The following is a 24,770-nucleotide window of genomic DNA, read 5'->3' as shown; positions in this document are numbered from 1 at the left end:
ACATTATGAGATAATTTGCCTACCATTCCCTTCATGATTAATATTTGAAGAAAAGTTGATGTTTTACTAATTCCTTTATGCTGAATCTGTGCTATGTCAGTGCCAGGGTAGTATGTCTGTTTTAGTTTACAATATACAAATGTATATGCATTTGTAACCAACACAGGGTCTGCTAATACAGCAAGCTCCTCATTTAATGACGGTGTTTAGGAGTCAAAATTCAAGACCAATCACGTGGGAGACTGCTCTGGGAAATAGGGACAGGGACTTAGAAACAAAGAGGAACTCAGCATCAGTGTTCTATGTCCTGTTTCTGTAACAATAGAAGCAACAGAGCCAGAACCACAGAAGCTAATTGAATTGTAAGCACCAGACTGAGAGGGAAAGAGGCATTGACAAAAACGAAGCGTGCAGGGCCTGCACCGCTTGGAGCGGGTGCAACTGTGGCTGCCCTGCTTCCAGTCCAGTCCTTGCCGGTGCATCTGGGGTTCAACACAAGATGGCTCAGATGCTTGGTCCCTGCTACCCATGGGGGAGACTCAGCTTCCAGCACAGGTCTGGCTGTGGTCATTTGGGAAGTGAACCAGTGGATAGAAGATGTATGTGCCCCTCACTCTATAGCAATGCCTTTCTAATAAATCAATCTTGGAAAGCAAAGCAAAAGAGACATAAAGCTATCTAACAATGTTAGGAAGCAGACACCGTTGTTTCAAGATAACAAATGGGCAGTCTGCAGCTCTCCCCACAGCAAGGAAGCAGAGAGAACTACAAAAATAGGTGTTCACACAGTAGGTCCCGCCCAGCGGCAACCAGAAGCCCGCAGCCGTCCATCCCAGCACACAGCAAGGGACCGTTAGAGTGTTAGCCTCAGCAAAAGGCCTGGACCCCTCAACCAGAGCACATGCCACTTGTGTAAAAACACCCTGGGTAGTTCATCAAGAGACGAATGGGCGGGAATTGTTGCAGCTCAGCCTTGGGCAGGTCCTGCGTGGCACAGCAGACCCCCCAAGTCTGGTCCTGGCAATCTGCCTGACCTCTCTGTGCCAATCTCCTCATTGGTTTTTAAAGGGTTTTTTGTTGATTTTTACTTAGGTGGCTGCACGGGAAATGGAGCAGCCACAACTTCAACCGACACCTCTGTGGGATGCCAGTGTTGGTGTCATGGGTGGCAGCGTAACCCAATGCTCCACGGGGCTAATCGCCACCTTTCAGCATTACCATTGTCCTGTGTCCCCGGACCTCAGTCCTGTTTGGCCTGTGCTTCATGCTGTGTTTCCTCCCCCCTCTCCCCTCTGCTCATGGCTTCAGTTAATCCCCAACCCACAGTGGTCAATAAAATTTCTTTAAAAAGCAACACCCTTGGACCTGGGGCTTCTGTGGACATGTCCTTAGTCAAACAGAACTTGATGTGCTCTGGAAACAGATTAGGATACACACAGCAGAGACACCCTCCTGACGGGCCTCACTGAGCCAGAGCAGCCACTGAAGACCCTGTGATAACAGGCACCCAGCCTACCACACACCCTCCCGGACTCACGGCTCCCACAGCAGCCAGCCTAAGGCATAAGACATCACAGGAGAAAGACATGAGGAGATGCAGAACAAATCAGTTTGGAAATCATACAACAATCCAAGCACTGCTGTTGTGTTTAATTTTCCACACTTCAGGGAGGAAAAAAATCCTACATGAATCAGCTGCAAGACCCTACCTGGATCAAAACAGCCAGAACGACCCAGACCTTGGCCACACACAGAGCTTCAAGAGAGCGGGCAGCACCCACACCAGCAGGACATGCTGCAGGTAACGTTGAGTGTCAGCAATGCCGACAGTGCAATCCCGAGACAGCTCTGTTCATTGACCTGAAACATGAGGTGCCAGAGAGAGGAGACACCAGGGCCCAGCTGGACCAGGAAAGCCAGGGGTTTGGAAATCCACTCAGGTCTCCCACACAGGTGGCAGGAATCCAAGCACTCGAGCCATCACTGCTCTCTCCCAGAATGCTTGGGTCAGGAGCCAGCAATGGAACTCAGGTACCAGGATGTGGGAGGTGGAGTGCTGCCCAACTGCCTCCCGCCACACACATCTTTACTCAACTCTATAGAATGCAAATTCTACCAAGCAAAGTGTCCATTGGATGGACAACTAGATTTAAAGTCAGACGAGCAGAGCTGGAATTTGGAATTTTTCTGGACAGAGAGCTTCTCTCTAACTCTGTCTTGAAAATACATAAAAATAAATCATTTTTTTCAAAATCATAGTCCTTGTTGTTTCCAGAGGTTGTAATGCTTGAACGAAACTACACTGGAAGGCCCAGAACAGTTGTCTATTGGCTAAATCCTTGTCTTACACCCTCTGGGATTCCATATGGCCACCAGCTTGTGTTCCAGTTGCTCTACGTCTCAGCCAGCTCCCTGCCTGTGGCATAGAAAAACAGGAGAGGACAGCCCAAAGCCTTGGGACCCTGTACCTGCATGAGAGACTCGGAGGAAGCTCTTGGCTCCTGGCATCAGATTGGCAGGGCCTGGCCATTGCAGCCACTGGGGGAGTGATCCAGATGATGGAAGGTATTTTTCTCTGTATCTCCTCTCTGTATATTTTCCCTTCCAATAAAAAAAATTTTTTTAAATAAATCTTTATTTTTTGTCAAATGGACTACGATTTTACAACACCTCTATGGACTCAGCCCAGTGGCTAATCTTCTCCTTGCACGCATTAGGATCCCATATGGGTGCTAGTTTATGTCCTGATTGCTTCACACCCAATCCAGCTTCTTGCTTGTGGCCTGGGAAAGCAGTGGAGGACGACCCAAAACCTTGCGACCCTATACCCACATGGGAGACCTGGAAGAGGCTCCAGGCTCCTGAATTCAGATCAGCTCAAGCTCTGGCCATTGCAGCCACCTGGGCAGTGAAGCAGCAGACACATCTCTGTCTCTCCTTCTGTCTGTAGATTTAATCTGCCTTTTCAATAAAAATAAATAAATCTTTTTAAAATGTATTTATTTTATGATACAGTTCTATAGGTGCCAGGATTTCTCCCTCCCCACTGATTTCCCTAATGTAATTACAATATATAGCCCTTCAAAAATACTCATAAGTCCATCATTCTGCTACTTAAGTGTATCCTGACATTATAGGTATAAAAGTGACAGAAAACCCAGCATCCTATTATCAACATATATTTAACAGTTTCACTGGGAGTCCATCTTTGACTTGGAAGCAGAGATGCACACTGCATTGTATCTTCACATTTCGATATGACAACCTATTTTACAATTCCTCTAGATGGCTACATGTACATGCCTGTTTATATATCTATTAATCTTGTATTTTGCACAAAGGTCACTTTACATTAGGGATACGTTACAATATTTGTCCTTTTGTCCTTTTGTCTGGTTTTTGTGCAGGCATGAGCTTTGGCTCATTTGGGTAAACATGAGCGGTGTGACTGCTGGCTCACATCTTAGCTTTGTCTCCGAAGCAGCCTCTCAGTTCACATGGCCCAAGACACTGAGGCTTACTTAACCATGCTCCTTTTATGGCATCAAGGTCATTTCCAATTATTCACTCCTGTAAATAATGTCAGTGTATACATATTTTATTACTTATCTAACTACATTCTTTTATAGACAATGTTAGAAAAACTGAAAGTCGGACCCGGCGCAGTGGCCTACTGGCTAAAATCCTCACCCTGTGTGTTCTGGGATCCAGTATGTCCCAGCTGCTCCACTTCCCCCCAGCTCCCTGCCTGTGGCCTGGTAAAGCAGTGGAGGACAGTCCAGAGCCTTGGGGCCCTGCACCGCACGGGAGACTCATTTCCCCCCATATTGTTGGCAGGTTCTCCTAGTTTTTCTTCCTCATCACCAGCTACATCTTCATATGTATTTGGGCCAGTTTCTGAACCAATGTCGTTCTATTTTCTTGTCTGGAGCTAAGACCACACTGTTTTAATTACTGTGGCTTTTAATATCCGTGATAACCTCATGACTCACTCCCCGCACTGTCCCCTGCTAAACACACCTTCCCAGTTCCCTCCACAGCACCATATGCAAGCCCTGCCCCAAGACCTGGCGTACCCCATCCTCTCAGCACACTGCACCATCTGGCACCCTATAGGTTTTATTTGTGTGCATCTGTTGTCCACAACTCCACACCAGATAGTAAGTTCTGGGACAAGGCGGAGAGGGTGCCTGATTAACGGTCATATCCCCAGTGCCCAGAAACAAGCCTAAGTGTGGAGTAGAACCCCCTATGATGCGTTGAGGGAGTAACACGACCCCATGCTGTGCCTGGAATGTTCCCAGCTCTTTCTGCATCACCAGGTTGGCATTAGGGTTGTGGGTCACCTCACAAGTTTAGGAAGAGCTCCTGGGCACTGGCTGGGTGCAGCCAGAAGTGAAACGCACCAGGTGGAAGGTGTCCACACCCTCACTGCACATGCCGGGCTTTTCTTCATAGAGGACCAGAGAGGTCCACACACAGCGAACACCACGTGTCTGTGTGGTTGCACAGTCCCTCGGCCACTCTCTCCTGCTCCCAGCAACAAGCGCAGGTACCTCAGCTCACCTGTGGGGCTGCTTCTGCAGCCAACTGGCCCCAACATTATGGTTTTGTTTAAAGTTTATTTGGAAGGCAGAGCAAGAGAGAGACAGAAACAGACCTCTCATCAGCCAATTCATCCCCTAAAGCCCACAGAGCTAGGATTGACTGGGCCAGACAAAACCCAAGAGCCAGAAACTCCATCAGGGTCTCCCACCCAGGGAGCAGGAACCCAAACACATCATCTGCTGCCTTCCCAGGAATATTATCAGGGAGCTGGATCAGAACTAGAGCAAGGACAGGCGCTCTGCTGTGCTACGCAGGCATTCCAAGCAGTGGGCTGAACCTTGCAACACAATACCTGACCCCACTAAGTCAGAACATCCAGCAGCACACCACTGGGCTGATCGCATACGACTGGTGCAAGAGGCATTTTGAGAAAGCAAGTTTTTTTTTTTTTCTCTTTCTTGGGCTTATGTAAAATTTGTGAAAAAATTACACTTGAACTTCGGATTATGTTTAGGACATTAGGTAATTCATTGAATTAGTTATATCTGAAACTATAGGGGGAAACAGAATGCTTCTCCCCTGAAACTTCGAATATTGATCTACTTTTAACAATCACTACCTATACAGTCACTGTTGCAGCTGAAGATGAGGCAGCAGGGGCAGCCTGCCACAGCTGTGGATCAGGAGCTTGTAGGGTGCTGCGTTTGTCTTCACAAACACAAGCAGGCCAAGAATCTGCCCCTGCCCTGCCCCTCCCGCCAGCCCTACCCCATGTAGTAGGTGCTGGTGCCTGGGCTCAAATTCTGCTTTGCTGATATACAGAAGGGTCCTTTCCAAGTGGTTTTTGTCCAAAAAATGTCCTCAGTTTATATTCTGGTATATAATGGAACTTCAAGGCTTGGGAAACAGCGGAATTCAAACACGAGGTCACTAGCAGGTGAAGCAGTCGCCTGAAATGCTGGCACCCCATCGGCTGCTCTATACTCACTGCCCACGTGGGAGACCCAGATGCAACTCCTGCTCCTAGCTCTGGCCTGGCCCGTGCTTGGTGCCAAGAACTTTTGAAATCTGCACTCAGTTTCCTTATCATTTCTGAGTCCTTGTTGAAGATCCCTCAAATTGTTTTCATAAAAAATCACTTCTTACAAACTCCACACACAATTTTAATTCCACAGCCCCTGTGCTTAGGGGTGAGGTGGAAAACAGTAACGCCATCAGGTGCGGGCCGCAAGAGGCAAGGCATCTACCATGATAGAACTCAGCACTCGACTCCCTTGTCAACAGGAGTTCATGTTCACAAGCATCCCACAGCTCCTAGCAGGAAGGAGTCTCTCAGCAGACTCCACGGCAGCCGTGCCTGAGCAGGAAGCACAGTCCCTTTCAAGCTATTGAAAGTCCCGTGGAAAAAAAAGGCATATAGCAGGAAATTCCTGACCAGCGGCGTCATCCCTCCCATAAATGTGTTGGCAGACAAATGGTTTATGATTTTGCTCATGCCTGTTGCTTATTGCCCCTCAGATATGTCTGCGGCAAAAATAATTGTTAGAACTTCACTCCACTTGTGTTGTGGTCTGACCGATGGACTGCAGAGCCCTCTCCATCCCCTCAAAATACTCCTGGCTTTTTGCCCAGACGTGGGGGAAGGGAATGAGTCAAATAGGAGAAGAGTTTGTGAGCAGTGAAAACCCCAGGAAGAGGCAACACAAGTAGAGAATGCAATTCAGGACGGGCCCCTCTGGTACGTGAGGGGTTGAGCACAGGTGATGCCAGTGGGCAGGGGACAACCACAGCTGTAAGCACTATCTTAACATGGTTTCAAGAGTCACAGTTAAAAATAAATACGGGCGGGCGTGGCCTAGCAGCTAAAGTCCTTGCCTTGAACGCCCCGGGATCCCAGATGGGCGCCGGTTCTAATCCCGGCAGCTCCACTTCCCATCCAGCTCCCTGCTTGTGGCCTGGGAAAGCAGTCGAGGACGGCCCAATGCATTGGGACACTGCACCTGTGTGGGAGACCTGGAAGAGGTTCCAGGTGCCTGGCTTCGGATCGGCGCGCACCGGCCCATTGCGGCTCACTTGGGGAGTGAATCATCGGATGGAAGATCTTCCTCTCTGTCTCTCCTCCTCTCTGTATATCTGACTTTGTAATAAAATAAATAAATCTTTAAAAAATAAATAAATAAATAAATACGGGCTGGCATAGCAGCACAGTAGGCTAATCCTCCACCTGCTGCACCAGCATCCTATATGGGTACCAATTTGAGTCCCAAGTGCTCCACATCTGATCCATCTCCCTGCTAATTCACCTGGAAAAGCGGCAGAAGATGGCCCAAGTGTATGGGTCCCTGCACCCACGTGGGAGACCCAGAAAAAGCACCTGACTTCTAGCTTCATGCCAATGCAGCCCTGACTGTTGCAGCCATTTGGGGAGTGAACCATTAGATGGAAAATCTCTCTCTCTCTCTGTCTCTCTCTTTCTTCATAACTCTTTCAAGTAAGATAAATAAATCTTTTAAAAAGAAATGCAAACAGGGCCCGGTGGCGTGGCCTAGTGGCTAAAGTCCTCGCCCTGAACGCCCCGGGATCCCATATGGGCGCCGGTTCTAATCCCAGCAGCTCCACTTCCCATCCAGCTCCCTGCTTGTGGCCTGGGAAGGCAGTAGAGGACGGCCCAATGCTTTGGGACACTGCACCCGCGTGGGAGACCCGGAAGAGGTTCCAGGTTCCCGGTTGCGGATCGGCGCAACACCGGCCCGTTGCGGCTCACTTGGGGAGTGAATCATCGGATGGAAGATCTTCCTCTCTGTCTCTCCTCCTCTCTGTATATCTGACTTTGTAATAAACTGAATAAATCTTTAAAAAAAAAAAAGAAATGCAAACAAAACAAGTGTATCTCATTCTTCACACTATGAAAATACTAGCCTACTGATACAACTTCACCCCACTTTGATAACATTCTGTAAAACAAGTATTACGCTCATTCCACAGGTCAGACGACTGCATTTCTAGGCGTTTACACTTCCTAGCCTAGGCCCTCCCACTTCCGGACCAACCCGTATTTAGTCATTCCTGGCTGCAGCAGGCATGTTCCCGGGCCTTGATGAGCCCTCAGCACCTGCGAGTTCCACTGAGTGCGCCGACTGCAGAACCCATGCAGGTGGCTGCCATTAACACAGCGTACGATTCCACTCCTGAGGGAAAGTGACACGGACTGATTTCCGGGTTGCTTCCTTGGCACTGTATGCAAACACTGATGGTGCAACAGCAGCTACGTTTTCCAGGCAAGGTCTCTGGAGTTCATTGTTAATGAATCATTTCCTTCTAACCCACATGAAGCACATACCCAAGCAGTCAGGCTCCTGGGTCACTTGATCAGAACAGCCTGCACACAGCAGGATGGCCCCAGGACACAGAGCATCTGTCTGCAAGTAACTCCAGCATGAAGGCCAGGAACCTGCCGGCTCCCAGTCTAAGGTAAGTGCTGTGTCCACAAGCACGAGGTGTGAGAGCTAAGTTAGAAGTTTCCTGCCTTTCCCATTAACCAACCTCAGTTTCCAAGGAAATCTTACTTGGGTCTCAATGTAAAAACCAGAGCAACAGTCTATGAGAATATTTTGTCAGTTCTAATGTGTGATGTGTATTCATTAAGTAACTAATAACTGAGAACAATGTCCTCCCCTCCCAGAAAGCAAGCACTTAAAACAGAAATTCAGGCAAAGCAAGCCTAACTGTGCCAGAACACAGGGATGTCATCTTTCTATACAGATTCAGAACTCAGCTCCGTGGTGACAGGACAAGGGACACTGCCCTAACTTGCATCCTTGGATCGTGGAAAGACAAAGGGGCCCAAACCCAGACTTGCAAGACACAGCCTATGAGAGAGGAAGACAACCCCAAAGGCACAGCCACAGGAGCAGGGACAGGAAGGAGTGTCCAGGGCTGCCAGGGCTCCTGCCCGCTGGCCAAGGGGGACAGCCAAAGGGTAGACATCATCCATGGGGACTGTACAAATCATGGCACTGATAAATGATCAAAACTCACTTTAAAAAATAGGTATTTGTTGAACAAAAAAACACCTACAAGAGTTGCTTGGTTGAGTTTGCTTTCAGGGTACCATTTGTTTGATCTGAAAGAGACAGAAACAAAGCTCCTATCTACCGCTTCCCTCCTCCAGTGCCAGCAATCATGCCAAGAATGAGCCAGGCTGAAGTCCAGAGCCCAGAACCCAACCTAAGTCTCCCTAAGTGGGTGCCAGGACCCAACTGCTCGAACCATCACCTACTGCCTCCCAGTGTCTGTATGACAAGGAGGCTGGACAGGCCAGCGTGGCAGCTCAACAGGCTAACCCCATATGGATGCTCTTTCATGTCCTGGCTGCTCCACTTTCAATCCAGCTCCCTGCTTGTGGCAGGGAAAGCGGCAGAGGACAGCCCAAGTCCTTGGGACCCTGCGCCCACATGGCAGACCAAAAGAAGTTCCTGGCTTCAGATCAGCTCAGCTCCAGCCATTGCCATCATTTGTAGGGTAAACCAGCAGATCTTATTCTCTGTCTCTTCTCTCTGTAAATTTGCCTTTCAAATAAAGATAAATAAAATCTGTTTTAAAAAGAAAGCAAGCAAGCCAAGAAGGAAGCTGCAGTCAGAAGTGGAGCTGGACATCAAGCAGAGCGCTCTGGTGTGGGAAGCAGGTGCACTAAGCAGCATCTCCCTCACCAGGGCACAGCTAGACAGCAGACTACAGCGTGAGAGGAGCCAGACTCCATGCCAGACATCTCAGAGGAATCCCCCCAATCCAGGGTCAGGGATTGGACTACTGGGTCCAATACCATTTTGCTGATAAACCCCTTGGCAAGAGAAATGCCAGGAGAGGTTCCCACCCCAACACCCCCACAGAAGTGGAGTCTGGGCCCCTCGGTTCCTTGCTGAGCTGCCCACAGCCTGTCAGGGGTTGCACATCGTGAGAGCTTGCTTGCTATGGAGCTGGCTCAAAGCATCAAGCTTCTTACAGCAGGGTGATCAAATGTTCCAGGGGTCTAACCACTAAGCAGATTTGAAGACAGTACTAACACTGCATTTTTAAAGGGTGATTGATATTATTCTTAAACTCAGTTTTAATAAGTTGAAACCTTACCAGTTAGGATAGATGGGATCCTGTGTGGCTCTCTACATTAACAAAGCAGATGGGTGCATGCTGAGGAAAGAGAAAAGCAGGGACCTGGGCCCAGAGCAGTGGCCTCCTCATCAGGGCCCTGAGTCCGTGGGTGAGGCTGGCACAACCCAAATGTGCCCCCAAGGACTCCTCAAGCTGTGCTAATGTGCAATCAGCCATGCAAGGCTCCACCCACCCTTCCGTGACCAGTCAGGTAAAGCCAGCTCTCAGCACCATGCCTGTGATAAATACAGTAGGCAATAGCATGCGGGGCCGGCCAGGGCTGTGGGAGGCGACACACAGGCCGCCATCAACCAGCTACAAAGCCGCAGCGACACAAATGAGAACATGCTGGGTTCCATGGCCATCACAGCACAGGAAGTCAGCAGACGCACCCGGTGCACTGAAAGACCAGGGGCAGGACACTGCTCAGGCTCAAACCTCCATCACAAAATCACAACTCGAAGGAATCACGTTTCTCCCAGGCCCCAGCACGTTTCTCCCAGGCCCCAGCACGGACCCACAGCTGCTCCCCTTTGCTTCAATGTTTCACTATTTTTTTTTTTAAAGATTTTATTGTTATTGGAAAGCCAGATATACAGAGAGGAAGAGAGACAGAGAGGAAGATCTTCCGTCCGTTGTTTCACACCCCAAGTGAGCCGCAACGGGCCGGTACGCGCCGATCCGAAACTGGGAACCAGGAACCTCTTCCGGGTCTCCCACGCGGCTGCAGGGTCCCAAAGCCTTGGGCCATCCTCGACTGCTTTCCCAGGCCACAAGCAGGGAGCTGGATGGGAAGTGGAGCTGCCGGGATTAGAACCGGCGCCCATATGGGATCCCAGGGCTTTCAAGGCGAGGACTTTAGCCACTAGGCCACGCGCGCCGGGCCCATGTTTCACTATTTTTGTCTGTCATCAACTTCACTTATGCTGCACTCGCACTGTATAGAACAAATATGCAGCACTCATACCTCAAAACACTGACCAACATGGAACATGTGGAAGACTCCTTGAGAGACCTAGAGCACCAGCATGGCAGCCAAGAGCTGCCTGAGCACTCGAGTGGATGGGCACTGTTTGGTGATGTCTGCTAGGATCTTAATGCATTTATGCATTACTTTAAAAAACAAATGAATAAAAAGAAAAAAGAGGGCCAGTGCTGTGATGTAGCAGGCTAAGCATCACTGGGTAAGGCCACATCTCCCATCAGAGCGCCTGGGATGCATCCCACCCCTGCTTCCAGTCCAGCTGCTTGCTAATGGAGCAGGCTTTAGCAGGCTTTAGTAGCTGATGACTCAATCACTGGGCTCCTGTCACACATATAAGAAACCCAACTTAATTGAGTCCTGAGTCCTGGCCAGATCTGTCTGCCTTTCATAAAGGAATCGAGAAGTTCCCAGAGGGAAAGAGAGATATTCAGTGGTTAGGATGGGTGTCTGCATCCTATACCAGAGTGCCTAGGGCTGACCCCAACTCTATGTCCTGACTCCCACTTCCTGCTAACAAATGCAGAGCAGGTAAGAACTCAAGAAACTGAGTTCCTGCCAATTACATGGAGAACTGGACTGGGTTCCTAGCTCCCAGCTGTTGTGGGAAGTTGGGGAGTGAACCAAGAGACGAGAGCTTTCTCTTCATCTCATGAGCCTTTATCACTTAAAAAAAATTAAAATGTTGGGTCGGCACTGTGGCAAAGTGAGCTAAGCTTCCATCTACAGCATAGGCATCCTATATAGATTCTGGTTCAAGTTCTGCCTTTTCCACTTCTGATCCAGCTCCTACTAATGTGCCTGGGAAAGCAACTGAAGATGAAGGTCCAATTGCATGGCCCTGCACCCATGTGGGAGATCCAGAAGAAGCTCCTGGCTCTGGCTGTTACAGGCATCTGGGGAGTGAACCAGCAAATGGAAGATCGGTGTGCCTGTCTCTCCCTTTTTCTATAACTCCACCTTTTAAATAAGTACACAAATCTTTTTTAATTTTTTTTTATTTATTTTATTTTTATTGGAAAGTCAGATATACAGAGGAGAAGAGACAGAGAGGAAGATCTTCTGTTCGATGATTCACTCCCCAAGTGAGCGCAACGGCCAGTGCTGAGCCAATCCAAAGCCAAGAGCCAGGAACTTCTTCCAGGTCTCCCACACGGGCGCAGAGTCCCAAGGCTTTGGACCGTCCTCCACTGCTTTCCCAGGCCACAAGCAGGGAGCCAGATGGGAAGTGGAGTTGCTGGGATTAGAACCGGCGCCCATATGGGATCCCGGTACTGATTCAAGGCAAGGACTTTAGCCGCTAGGCCACAGCGCTGGGCCTGCCCGTAAATCTTTTGAAAAAAAGAAGAAGAAGGAGTCCAGCATGGTGGCTCAGTGACTAAATCCTAAATCCTCGCCTTGCAACCACCAAGATCCCACATGGGCACCAGTTCATATCCCGACTGCTCCACTTCCCATCCAGCTCCCTGCTTGTGACCTGGGATCCTGCACCTGTGTGGGAGACCCAGAAGCAGCTTCTGGCTCCTGGCTTCGGATCAGCTCAGCACTGGCCATTGCAGCTACTTCTGGAGTGGACGAGCAGGAGGAGGATCTTTCTGCCTCTTTTTCTGTCAATCTGCCTTTCCAATAAAAATAAATAAATATTTGGGTCTGGCGCAAACTGCCTTCTGTGTGCATGGGGAATGGTGCAGTCGCTTATTGTGTGTGAAACACAATAAATGTCCAAGATATGCCAGACACTGGTATTTTTTAAGCAGTTCAAAATTAGCCTGAGTGTCAGCATACCCTGAGAAGTCAGAAACAGTGAGAACATCAGAACAGCCGAGGCCCATCAGAGCCACAGCCAAGTCTGCGTCTCTCTGGAGACTCTGCAAGGCTGTATCTCAGCTGCTCATTTCCTTCATCTTTTTTTTTTTTTTTTTTTTTTTTGGAAGCGTGTTCTATTCTGATCTGAAAACTCTAAGAATTTTAAATCATTTTGAAAGTTTATCTTACCTAAGTGGGGTCAAATTCACATTTCATTGCTAATGAAGATATTTCACAATTTAAGCCACAATACATGTACTGTGCAATAAACACAATTAAATGAGTGAAGGATGTTGTAATATTTTAGGGCTGGTTAATTGCATGAAAAAATTGCAGGAACATATTTTTTGAATGTTTATTTGCTACTTATTTTCATCTACTTGAAACAAGATGATCTTCCATCTGCTGGTTCACTCCCAATGGCCTTCACAGCCAGGGCTGGGCCAGAGGAAGCCAGTCTCCTTTGTGGACAGCAGGGATGCCAGCATCATCTGCTGCCTCTTGGAACGCACTGGTAGGAAACTGGATTAGAAGCAGGGTGGCCAGTGGCCTGCCACAGGGTGTGGGAGTCCAGGGCAGTGGCTTAGCCCGCTGTGCCACAATACCCACCCCCAATTCTTTTTTTGAATCAGTAGCAGTGTCTCTGAGCTTTAGTTTCCCATTTGCAGCTGCACAGGAAATCCTACATGCTGTCTCAGAAGATCGTGACGGGTGTGACCATGCACTGCAGAGTGCCCTAGACTGTGCCACACTGCAGAGTGCCCTAGACTGTGCCACACTGCAGTGAAGGTTTGGTGAAGGTTCCTGCTCCTATTGGAATGTGAAGAGCTCTCAGGGCAGGAGGCAGAAGTGGGAACCAAAGGGTAAGGACAGAACCACAGAAGTGAAACGGCGGGCAAATTCACCTGAAACGATGACCCTTCAGGAGGTTGCGTCAAGTGACATTCAGACAGGCTACTGCCAGATTCATGTCCTCCCAAAGTAGCAGAGAACCTGGGGAGGAGATGAGAAAGAACGCACTCTCTGCTGTGCTGGAGAAGTACAAACCCAAGCCTATGGCACATCCAGGGAGGAATGCATCTGCAGACATGGGAAAGCATCTCTTAATGAGGCACAAAGGCCAAAACCTGCAGCTCTAACGGTTCTCTGTCAGGACACTGACCGCAGTCAGCAGGGACTTCCAAGCACCGGGTCAGGCTCAGCTCGTGGACCACTGGAAATAGAATGCACCATCTTAAATGTTGAGAGCGTTCAGAAACAAGGGAGGAGGCAGCATGCAGGGCATCGCAGCTAAAGGGACTATTATTCTGCCACCTCTGACCTTGCTCTCGGGCTCCTAAGGCGTGGTGAGACCTTAGCCCTCAATTAAGTGACACAATGAAACCTGTGTTAGAAAATGTGCATGGATTTTCTCAGTAATCAGAGCCAACCGTGGGGTTCCAAGGCAAGCCTCAGCCACCTTTTCCCCAGATCCACCAGGACCGAGTCAAACAAACCACAAGGGCTCTACTGGGCTGAAGTGCAGTGAAACAGCTTGTACACTGCACCCAACCCTGAGGCTGTGCGGAGGTGGTGGGGGGCAGTGGGCTCAGTCAGGAAGGACCCCGGCAGTCTCAGGGCTCCAACAGCAAATCACCCAAGACTTCCTAAGGAACTTTGGGAAAACTGACCTTTATTCTCTCCAAGGAGAGTCCTTCCCACCATAACGCTGCAGCTACCGGACCATCTACACACAAGACCCCATGAGTATGTATCCCGGCTCCTGCAGCCGGTGACGGCGGGGTCTGCTCTCCGACCGCAAGGGACCTGAACACAGGGTTCCAGTCAGGCCCATCCATGGCCCTGTTAGTGGCATTGGGTCGTGCTCCCCTATGCCGCCCTCATCCAGATGGGTCCTAGGACTTCACAGCACTGCTTCCAGGCTGCTCGAGCTGTCACTTGCTGGCATGGCAGAGACAGGCCCTGAGATCCTGCACCTGCTCCATGCATGGCAGGCTGGACCCTGAGTACCCTCTGTAAGGACAAGCTCTGTAAAGTCCCTACAGCAAGCAAAAAGCCCGGGCAGGACCGGGCAGCACCAGGCCAGGCCCCGCGGGCCCAGAGCTGAGAGCACTAGGCAGGACCGGGCAGCAGCAGGCCAGACCCCGTGGGCTCAGGGCTGAGAGCACTAGGCAGGACTGGGCAGCAGCAGGCCAGGCCCCGCGGGCCCAGAGCTAGAGCACTAAGGCTTTCTGCTGTGGTAGTGGATCTGAGGAATGCATTTCCCAATGTCCCTTTGAGAGAACAGCACCCAGCACAGAGGCTTCAACAGATGTATGCCAGAGCTAACACCTAAACCTTCCGTTATCTAGTTCATACTTCACCAGAAGAGCTTCTGGGGCAGAAAAAGGACAAGTGGAAGTTACGACTGTGTCCACCATGAGGCATGATTTCTGCAGACACTGGCCTGCAGTTCCAAGCACCAAGTAATGCCAACACCATACACTCTCAACAACCATCCAAGCTTCCAGAGATGACCCTCACCTTCTCTGTAAGTTTAGGGTTAGTATCACGTTTGCAAGGTGCGATTTCTGATCTGATTTACAAACAGGGGAAGGCGTCCTGAGCTACCGAAGCCTTCAGAGCAGGGGCAGCTGTTGCCCCACACACCCTCTTAACCCTCTATGTGACACAGCAGGCTGGGCCTCCAGGGCATGCATGTGGCGCATATGACTGGCATGGCTCTCCTCACGATCCTTCACCTTGAAGCACTCCAAACAAGAGTCAACACTAAATCAAGAAATAGCATTAGTCGGGCCTGGCGGTGTGGCCTAGCGGCTAAAGTCCTCGCCTTGAAAGCCCCGGGATCCCATATGGGTGCCGGTTCTAATCCCGGCAGCTCCACTTCCCATCCAGCTCCCTGCTTGTGGCCTGGGAAAGCAGTCGAGGACGGCCCAAGGCTTTGGGACACTGCACCCGCGTGGGAGACCTGGAGGAGGTTCCTGGTTCCCGGCTTCAGATAGGTGCAGCACCGGCCCGTTGCGGCTCACTTGGGGAGTGAAACAACGGATGGAAGATCTTCCTCTCTGTCTCTCCTCCTCTCTGTATATCTGGCTTTCCAATAATAATAAAATCTTAAAAAAAAAAAAAGAAAGAAAGAAATAGCATTAGTTGCCAAGTGACTGACTCCATAAGGCGGTGGATTTGAGCCTAAGGTGTGAATGACATCAGCAGGAGGCACAGCCACTGGTATGTCCCAATCCCCAGACTGTTATCAAATGAGGTGCTAACAGAGCCAGCTGCAGCTGCAGTTCCCCGCCCACAGAAATGTTTACACACGTATACACACACATACACACATGCATGTGCGCGTGTCCTGCACTTAATTGCCCTGCACTGCAGCAAGGGCCAACTCCAGAGCAGCCTGTCCAGGGGGCACTGTTGGCACGAATGTGTCTTTCCTGGGGACCAACACATACTCCTCCTCAGGAACAGACTGGCAGGGGCAAGTCCACAGGGCCCAGGGCCCCAGCTCCTCTTCCCACATCCGTGCTCCCCTCAGCCCTGCCGGGGCAACAAGAAAGGCCCCAGGCTGAACTGCCCCCCAGGCCGACGGCACAGATGGACCTCTCCAACAGTTGAGTGATCATGCCATGCTCACTTTCCGGAACATCAGCCGTGTGGAGAGAAGCCCTGCAGCTGAGCTGTCAGTCGCCTCTCACCCAACTCAGACCCGTTCACGGTGCCTAGGAAGGCTGATCACACAACCTCTACATCCCTGTCCAGTTGACAACCTAGCCCGGGACTCCAACTGGGGCCCGGCGTGAGGGGTGCCGCCGCCTGCACTCGCCTCCCCTGCCTAGCCTCTGACCCACACAGGGAGGGCAGCAGCATAGCAGCTGGACATGCAGAACCGAAGCAAGGCTGCTCTCAAGCACTTCTGGGAAACACGGTTTTCTCCATCCTGACCTGCGATACATGCTCGCATCCTCTAAATTACTCTTCAGTGAATTAACTATTTTTAAATTTCTGTCTTAATTTCCAGTATGGTAAACACTGATCAACAAAAGCTACCTAAGCAAAGCTCAATGTGTCCCTCAACCATCTCTCACAGTGCATGAGGTCTTGAGACTGGGATGTTGATCAAGAGCTCCTACAGGGCCCACAGAGATGGCATGGGGGTGGGTGATGGCAGGTCAGACGCTTTGGCCTCCACTGGGGATGGTGGTGCCCACCTGACAGGGCAGACACAGCCACCATGTCTGGAGCCAGTATCGCCATCCGTCCGCCATGGTTCCCGTGCCATGCCCATCCTCCTCTGCCTCTTGTGAGTTTGCTGTTGCCAGGCCAGGTATGAGACAGACTGGTCTAACAGCTGTCACCTTTACAGCTGTGGTTGGTGCTGCTCCTCTGGGGACTGAAGCCCCTAGGGCTCCCTCCCTGGCCCTCTGGGGCCACTGCCCTGTATGCCAGCTGCACTCTGAGCCTGCCCTTCACAGAAGCCCCATCAGCAAAAAACAACAGGAAAATCAAAGCAAGCGAGGCTGTGTTTCTAAAAACATGCTATGTCAGACGGAATGTGAACAGCAAGCTGCAGCCCCAGGGACAATCAGTGCCACAGAAGCAGCAGGCTGAGAGACAGTGCAAGCAACTGCACTCAAGCCTGAAAACGCAAAGGCAGCCCTGGCCCTGGCCCTGGCCCTGGCCCTGGCAGTGTGGCCTGTCCTCTCCCCAAGCCATCAGCCTCCCAAAGCCCCCTCCCACCAGCACCTGCTGGAGGGACCACACTTCCGCCTGCCACACCTGTGGTGGAGGGTCACTTAACCTGTGGGAGGGATACTGTCAATGTTTATAAACACACCCTCTGCATTTGCATTTTATTTTCTATGTTGAGATCTTCTTCTAATTTTTACTGTTTCATTTTACTTGAAAGGCACCAGGCAGAATGGAGGGGATGAAATTTTTCCATCTGCTAGCTCACTCCCTAAACGCCAGGGCTGAGGCAGGCCAAAGCTAGAAGCCCAGTCAGGTCTCCCACGTGGGTGGCAGCAAGCCAGGCATCTGTTGCCTCCCGGATTGAGCATGAGCAGGAAGCTGACTGGGAAGCTGGAGCCAGGCCCTTCAGCAGGGGAGATGCGTCCCAGTGGCACTGTGACCTCCGGCCTCGATCACCAGCTCCCCAGGCTAGCAGCAGCTCTGTCATTTTTGTCCTCATGTGAACACGTCCTTTACCCCAGGACTCAGCGTGTCACCCAACCTATTCTATAGTTGGAACAAGCTGAGAGACAGCAGCAAACTGGCCCAAGCCCCCGGATCTGAACAAACTGAAACTGGAACACTGACCAAACACAGGGATTCGAAGGTGGAGGGCAGGGGCAGGATGCAGGATTTCTGTCTAGACGTTTATCCCTTAGGCAAATCTGCTCTTCTGTGGAAACTCAGCACCCACACTGCCCGGAGAGCACGCTGGAAATCCTAGAGATGCACCCAAGGCAGACTTCTACGCATTCTTTCATTTACTGATGTGTCGGTTCATACACCGGCCACCTGGGCCATCCTGTCCCAAGGCGGATTTTAAAGGAGGTCTCTGCTCAGGCTATTTTATATTCGGGCAGCTCCTGAATAGAGGGTTTGTAAACTGAGAACTGTCTGTATTGTCTGAATGATGTCATTAAATATATATTTGGTCTGTCCAAAACTATCTGGCATCTGTCCTTTACCAACATTACTGAGTGCTTGAGTTTCTCAATCACGCAGGCTTAAAAAGCACAGCCAAATCTAATGACTGTCAGGCTTGTGCAGTGGCCCAAGTGGATTGCTGTCCTAAACAGGAAAAAAAACTAACTAAACTCACAAAAGAGTCACTGTCAAGGAATACAAAGAGGGATCTTTTTGAACCATGAGTTTTTCTGAACATGTATGTTCAAATGCACATTAAACTTAACTGCTGAGAAAATGGTCGCCTGTGGGAACAGTGGGCACCTGAGCTAGGAACACACTGTTCTTTGAGGCATGCTCCTGGCAACGCAGGCAGGGATGGTTTTAGTGACAGTGAGAGTTAACAAGCCATACTTTCACCTTTGGATTGGGGGCCACTTGTCAGTTCTTCCTAATAGAACTCTCCGCACTAAGGGAAATATGTATCACTACCGAGCAGCCACTGGCTATCTAGCTCTCAAATGTCACTAATGTGTTCTGGACTTCAACAGCTGGCATCACATGTGAGACATTTCTTAATATTTTGTGCAAAATGCATTATTATGAAAAACACTGTGCATGGATGTCAAATAATTCCCACCAAGATAAATTCATAGCAACTTGTCACATCTGAACCCAGTTGGAAGCACTAAGTTTAGGGAATCAAAGCAACAAGAATACTGCTAAATTTTGCAGCACAAACATCCAAATTGGGAGCAGGATGGGGGAAGGATGGTGAAATCACTATGTTTTACAAAAAGTTTATGGGGACAATGCCCAAAGAAACCAACTCTTTACAAACAGGGAGCTGGCTTCAAGGGACAACACAATACAACACAACGCTGATCTCTGCAGTTGCAGATAATCCCCATCAACTCTGAGAAGTCCATCTTCTCAGGCAGTCACGGGAGAGGACCAACGATCACCAAGGGCAGCATCGGCCAGCACCGCACGCCTCTCAACGGGCTCAGCTTATACAATCCTGGCACTTAAGCCAAAGCAGACTTTCTGCTTCATGGGTGCCAAAACCAGTATGCCCAGATGAGCTGCAGACAAGCTACAGGCTTTCAAACCAGTAGGATAAAGATCCTAAGTGGTTCCTTTGAAGAGCGGAACAAGAAAGAAGCACGACCTTACAAATGAAGACAAAGCACAACCAGGACGCTGGCCACCAAGGAGGAAGCAGTCTCTCCCAGGCAGTCCTCCACTGCTCCCCAGGCCGTAGCTGGGAGCTGGCTAGGAGGCAGAGCAGGGCCCATACAGGATGCCAGTGGGGCAGGCAGAGGATAACACGCTAGCCCCAACACTCTGCCTTTCAAATATTTTTTTCTAGATTTATTTTTTTTTTTTTTATTGGAAAGGTGGATATACAGAGAGGAAGATTTTCTGTCCGATGATTCACTCCCCAAGTGACCACAACAGCTGGAGCTGAGCCGATCTGAAGACAGGAGCCAGGAGCTCTTCCAGTGTGGATGCAGGGTCCCAAGACTTTCCCAGGCCACAAGCAGTGAGCTGGATAGGAAGCAACGCCGCTGGGATTAGAACCGGCGAACACATGGGATCCTAGCGTGTGCATTCAAGGCGAGGACTTTCACCACTACGTTATCCCGCCAGGCCCTCAAGTACTTTTTTTTTTTTTAAAGATTTATTCATTTTATTACAGCCAGGTATACATAGAGGAGGAGAGACAGAGAGGAAGATCTTCCGTCCGTTGCTTCACTCCCCAAGTAACCACAATGGGCCAATCTGAAGCCAGGAACCTGGAACCTCTTCCGGGTCTCCCACGCGGGTACAGGGTCCCAAAGCCTTGGGCTATCCTCAACTGCTTTCCCAGGCCACAAGCAGAGAGCTGGATGGGAAGTGGAGCTGCCGGGATTAGAACCGGCACCCATATGGGATCCCGGGGCTTTCAAGGCAAGGACTTTAGCTGCTAGGCCACGCCGCCAGGCCCCCTCAAGTACTTTTTAAAGAAAGATTGTGCAAGAACAAAGATTATGGGAATAGTTTCTTGCAATGTGCAAGGTATTATGCTCATTAACTTTCTGGAGGGCCGAAGAATGGTAATACCACTATCATTTGTGTTTCAAGAAAATTAGTCAAAGGCTTAGCAGAAAACACACAGAAAAGGTTCTCCACTAAGAAAATGACGCTTACTCATTCCTCTTATCAAAGTCAATTTTGCAATTTTTGATGGAAAATCTCCAGGTGTTTGAATTCCAGTTGTGACCCGGCTTCCTTATCTTTAACCCATTTTCCTTCAGTTGGCAGAAAAAAGCACTCTGATTCTTTGGAGGGGTCTAATACTGGTATGGACCACAGGTTACAAAGGTTTGGATCTCGCACAGCATTGTGGTACAATGGCCGAAACTGCCACCTGCAGTGCCACCATCCCATGTGAGCACCAGCTGAATCCTAACTGCTTCTGACCCAGCTCCCTGTTAATGTGCCTGGGACTAGAACCCATCCCATAGCAGATGTCAGCACTTGGAGGTGGAGGATTAGCCTGATGAGCCACTGAACCAGTACCCCATCCACAAAACTTCTGAAATCCTCTTGTGTTTGCCAAAGCAGTTCCAAATCCTCCTCCAACAACTAAAAAATAAATTCCTATCATTCAATCACTCTAAAGACCCTCAAGTTCAAGGCTGGGGTTAAGCCTGTAGTTGCTAAATCTCTAGTCATTACTTGGATGTTAAACTTAGCTAAACAAACACAAAATTTCTTGTAAATTTCATTGCTTTTTAAAAGAACAAATCAATTACAGGTGTTTTTTTTTTTAAATACTTATTTTTATTGGAAAGTCAGATATACAGAGAGGAGGAGAGAGAGAAAGATCTTCCCATCCACTGACTCTCCTAGTGGCCACAATGGCCAAAGCTGAGCTGATCTTGAAGCCAGGAGCTGGGAACTCTTCCGGGTCTCCCACACGGGTGCAGGGTCCCAAGGCTTTGGGCTGTCCTCGACTGCTTTCCCAGGCTACAAGCAGGGAGCTGGATGGGAAGTGGGGCAATCGTACACGAACTGGCGCCTATATGGGATCCCGGCACACCCAAGGAGAGGACTTCAGTGATTAGGTTACCACTCTGGGTCTATAAAGTCCATTCTTAATAAACAAACAAATACTATCATATGCAAAATATCTCGAGTAACCACCACAGACTCAAAACACACATCCCTAGTTGTGGGTGGTTCCTATCTGAAGGTAAGACACTCCCAGAGACCTCCCGGAAATGTGAGGAGCGAGGGAAGGGGGCACTTTCCACTGGCTCCCAATTCAGAGCATCTTATCCAAACAGGAGGCTGGCTGAGCTCTGGACAACACGGGGTCAGCGGAACAGCATGCCCGTGCTATCCCAGCTGCAGGCGGAGCCAAGCCACGGACGAGGTGGTGCCACCAGTACTGGGAAGAGGTTCTTAAGGGCCATGTTGGTCCAGGAGCGTTCAGACGCACAAGGAACAAGCAGTCCCAGGAGGTCTTACCCATCCCAGCCCCCCGCCACACGCTGTGCTGTGTGGCCTTTGCCCTGCGCCCCAAGCACCCGTCCTCATTTTTCCGGCAGGGTTCACTGTGTGCCAGAGGCCGCAGGTACAGGAAACCAAGGCGTCTCCTGAGAAAAGTGAAGGTCTTCCGTCATCACCTCGGTAATCTTCCATGACACCAGCAGGTACCACGGGCTGGCGACGGCGACTCCTCGGAGGGCTCTGCGGGCCGAGTGTGTGCCTTCCTGTCCAAACTAAATCTCGCTGAGCTGCAGGAAGGCTACCTGCAAAGGCGGAAAATCCCACCACGTCCCGGACAATCTCTCTGGCGGCCTGGCGGGCTCCCCGCCTTCATGTGCTCACCTCGGAAAGGCGGGCAGCAGCGACGGGACTCGAACAGCCGTCAGCTCAGGGCCAGCAGCTCCACACACCGCCCACCCCGAGCACCCGGGCGCAGCACCAGAAGCCCCGGAGGCCATGCCCACAGCACCCGGCCGCCGACCCCTCAGGCGCGGCCAGCCCGCGTCCCTCGCGGCCTTCGGGCGGCCACGTGGCGGCCTCCCCTCCGCGCCCCTCCCCCGCCCGCGGGAGGCCGGGCGGCGCCGCTGAGTCAACGTCACGTGGGCGCGCCGGGCCTCCAGTGGAAATTTCCGGGGCATTGCTGCGCCTGCGCGAGGAGGCCCCGCCCCGCGCCGGCCCCGCCCCCTGCGCTTCGCGCCTTTTCGCGCCGCCCCGGAGTTGCCCGCGGCGTCCCTCGACCGGCGAGCCGGGGAAGGGGACCGAAAGTGGTGTGACCCTGCGGGAGGGCGCTCCGACATGCGCCCCCAAGCTGGGTGACAGTGCAGGGTCCAGAGGGGCGCCCCTCCTGTGCCGTTGGCCGGGCCAGGCCCGAGGGGCTTGAGGAAGGGACGCCTGCGCCCCGCAGCTGGCTGGCAGCCAGACGCAGGCGAAACGATGGGAAGAGTTGAGAGCCAAACCCGTTCGTTAAATACTTTCCCGTTTAAAAACCAGAATTGCAGGTATGCTCATTTTAATAAATCCTTAGTCCAGTATCTTAGCCCTGGGCGAAAACAGGAGGGAATTGACAGGGCCAGGAAGGTGGGTCTGTTACAGCCCCCAAAATAGAATACTGTATGCACACAGCTGAGACGGCCTCCCCCCAGCTAAGTGTGAGAAGAAAGGTGTCTGTGAGTCATCTTGCTTTTGCGCACTTTCCAGCATCATTTCTCGGTTCCCAAGGCAGCTTTGTGGCACTCTGAATTTCCCAGATGACTCTGCGGCTATTCATGCCAATTAGCAGGTGTCTGTTTACACAAAGAACCGTGGTCAATAAGTTCTTAATCTCTGCTACTGTTTTCCTTCACATTCATTAGGAAATGTGACACCTAGCAAGGTGGACCAGTACAGGATCACACGCAGAGGTCAACCTGAAGCCAAGGATGCCTGCACATCCTGACAACAGGAAGGAGAGCAGGCCTTGAAATGCTTTTGGGTCTTGACAGAGTTGAATTTGCTTATACTAAGGTAGCTGTAAAGGTCCAATGTTTTCAACATCTCTCCCCAGATGTTTGCAACAGCCTGGTCGGGGCCAGACTGCAGAGACCGGCAGCTCCATGCAGGTGTTGCCTGTGGGTGGCAGGACCCAAGCGTGGACCGTCGCTTGCACGTGTCCTCCCTAGGTAGTAAAACATGTTGAAGACTGAGTTTAGGGCGCCATCACTTTCTTGCTGAGAAATGATCATGTGTACAAACGTACAAATTCCTAGTAGAATGTTTCTGACCCAGCCCTGAGGCATCCCCAGGATGTGGTCCTGGTTGGTTGACGGTGGCGGGGGGCGGGGGGGCCCTGCCAGCATTTTGACTGGCACTTCGTCTGGATGACCAGGGCTTGGTCTTTGAGATGATAAATTACTGTTGATTTTAGCCAAAAATTTTTGGAATAATTGCTGCATAGCAGTTGATATCTAAGGCAATAAGCTTCAAAAGCTGTGAAATATGTCCTTGTCATCGCCGGAGTCAGCGCTGAGACCTGCCTGATGAAAATCAGACAGCACCCTTCAGCCACTGAGCACTTGCAGGAATAAGGTATACAGAATGATAAGAAGGGGAAGAGTTGCGAGAGGAATTGCTAAAGGACGCAGCAGAGCACGAGTGGGCCCGGAAGGGGCTGCCTGAAGGGAAAGTGAGCACCACACCTCTCCCTGGCATTGGGAGCTCAGCAGACAGAGCTCACAGCGGGGGTACAAAACCTGTTTCATGGGAGGAACAAGTTCAAGGAACTATAAATAGCAATATGTTTTTTAATGATTTATCTGTTTATTTGAAAGAACAACAGAGCGGGAGACCGCGACATCTGGGTCTGGACCAGGCACTACACCTGATGGCAAAGACCCAGCACCAGGGCCATTTTTTTTTGCTGCTTTCCTAGGCAAATGTGCAGGGAGCTGGACCTCAAGCAGAGAAGCTGGGACTACAGCAACCCCAATAGGAGATGCTTGAGTTGTAACCACAGTGCCCCGATACTGTGTTTTGGAAATCACTAAGAGTTAATATTTAAGTATTCCCAGCACAAAAAGTGTGTGAGGTCATGCATATACCTAATTAGTTCAATTGAGCCATTTGAGCATCAATATTTATATGATATATATGTAACTTGTGAATTAAAAATAAATCATGGCTTGGCAGCGTGGCCCAGCCACTAAAGTCTTCACTTTAAACACACTGGGATCCCTTATGAGCGCTGGTTCTAATCCCGGCAGTCCCTCTTCCCATCCAGCTCCCTGTTTGCAGCCTGGGAAAGCAGTTGAGGATGGCCTAAAGTTTTGGGACCCTGTACCCACATGGGAGACCCAGAAGAGTTCCTGGCTCCTGGCTTCGGATCAGCGCAGCTACTTGGGGAGTGAAGCAACAGACGGAAGATCTTCCTCTCTTCTCCTCCTCTCTGTGTATATGACTTTCAATAAATAAATCTTTTTAAAAATTAAACAAAAAATAAAATGAATAGGGAAGACAGCCAGGGGTGTAGTTTGGCAGATGAGGAGGAAAGCAATTTTTATTGTTTTTTTCCTACAACGCCAGTATTCACCTTTGGTATCGGGACCAGGGAATCGGGCTGTACACACAGCACAGG

The 24,770-nt window shown here is 50.4% G+C and overlaps 1 long non-coding RNA gene across 1 annotated transcript in view; it reads right to left on the bottom strand.

Moving 5' to 3' along the window:
* Positions 1–22,149, bottom strand: part of LOC131478138 (uncharacterized) — a 55,655-nt gene extending 33,506 nt beyond the window's left edge. The window contains exon 1 of the long non-coding RNA XR_009244324.1: positions 22,004–22,149. This is a non-coding gene — a long non-coding RNA (uncharacterized LOC131478138). The remainder of the gene's footprint in view (positions 1–22,003) is intronic.
* Positions 22,150–24,770: the final 2,621 nt, after the last annotated feature.

The sequence above is a fragment of the Ochotona princeps genome, chromosome 27 (genome assembly GCF_030435755.1).
Source record: "Ochotona princeps isolate mOchPri1 chromosome 27, mOchPri1.hap1, whole genome shotgun sequence".
In the NCBI taxonomy this organism is placed as follows: domain Eukaryota; kingdom Metazoa; phylum Chordata; class Mammalia; order Lagomorpha; family Ochotonidae; genus Ochotona; species Ochotona princeps.
This window is presented reverse-complemented; position numbering and strand designations above follow the sequence as displayed.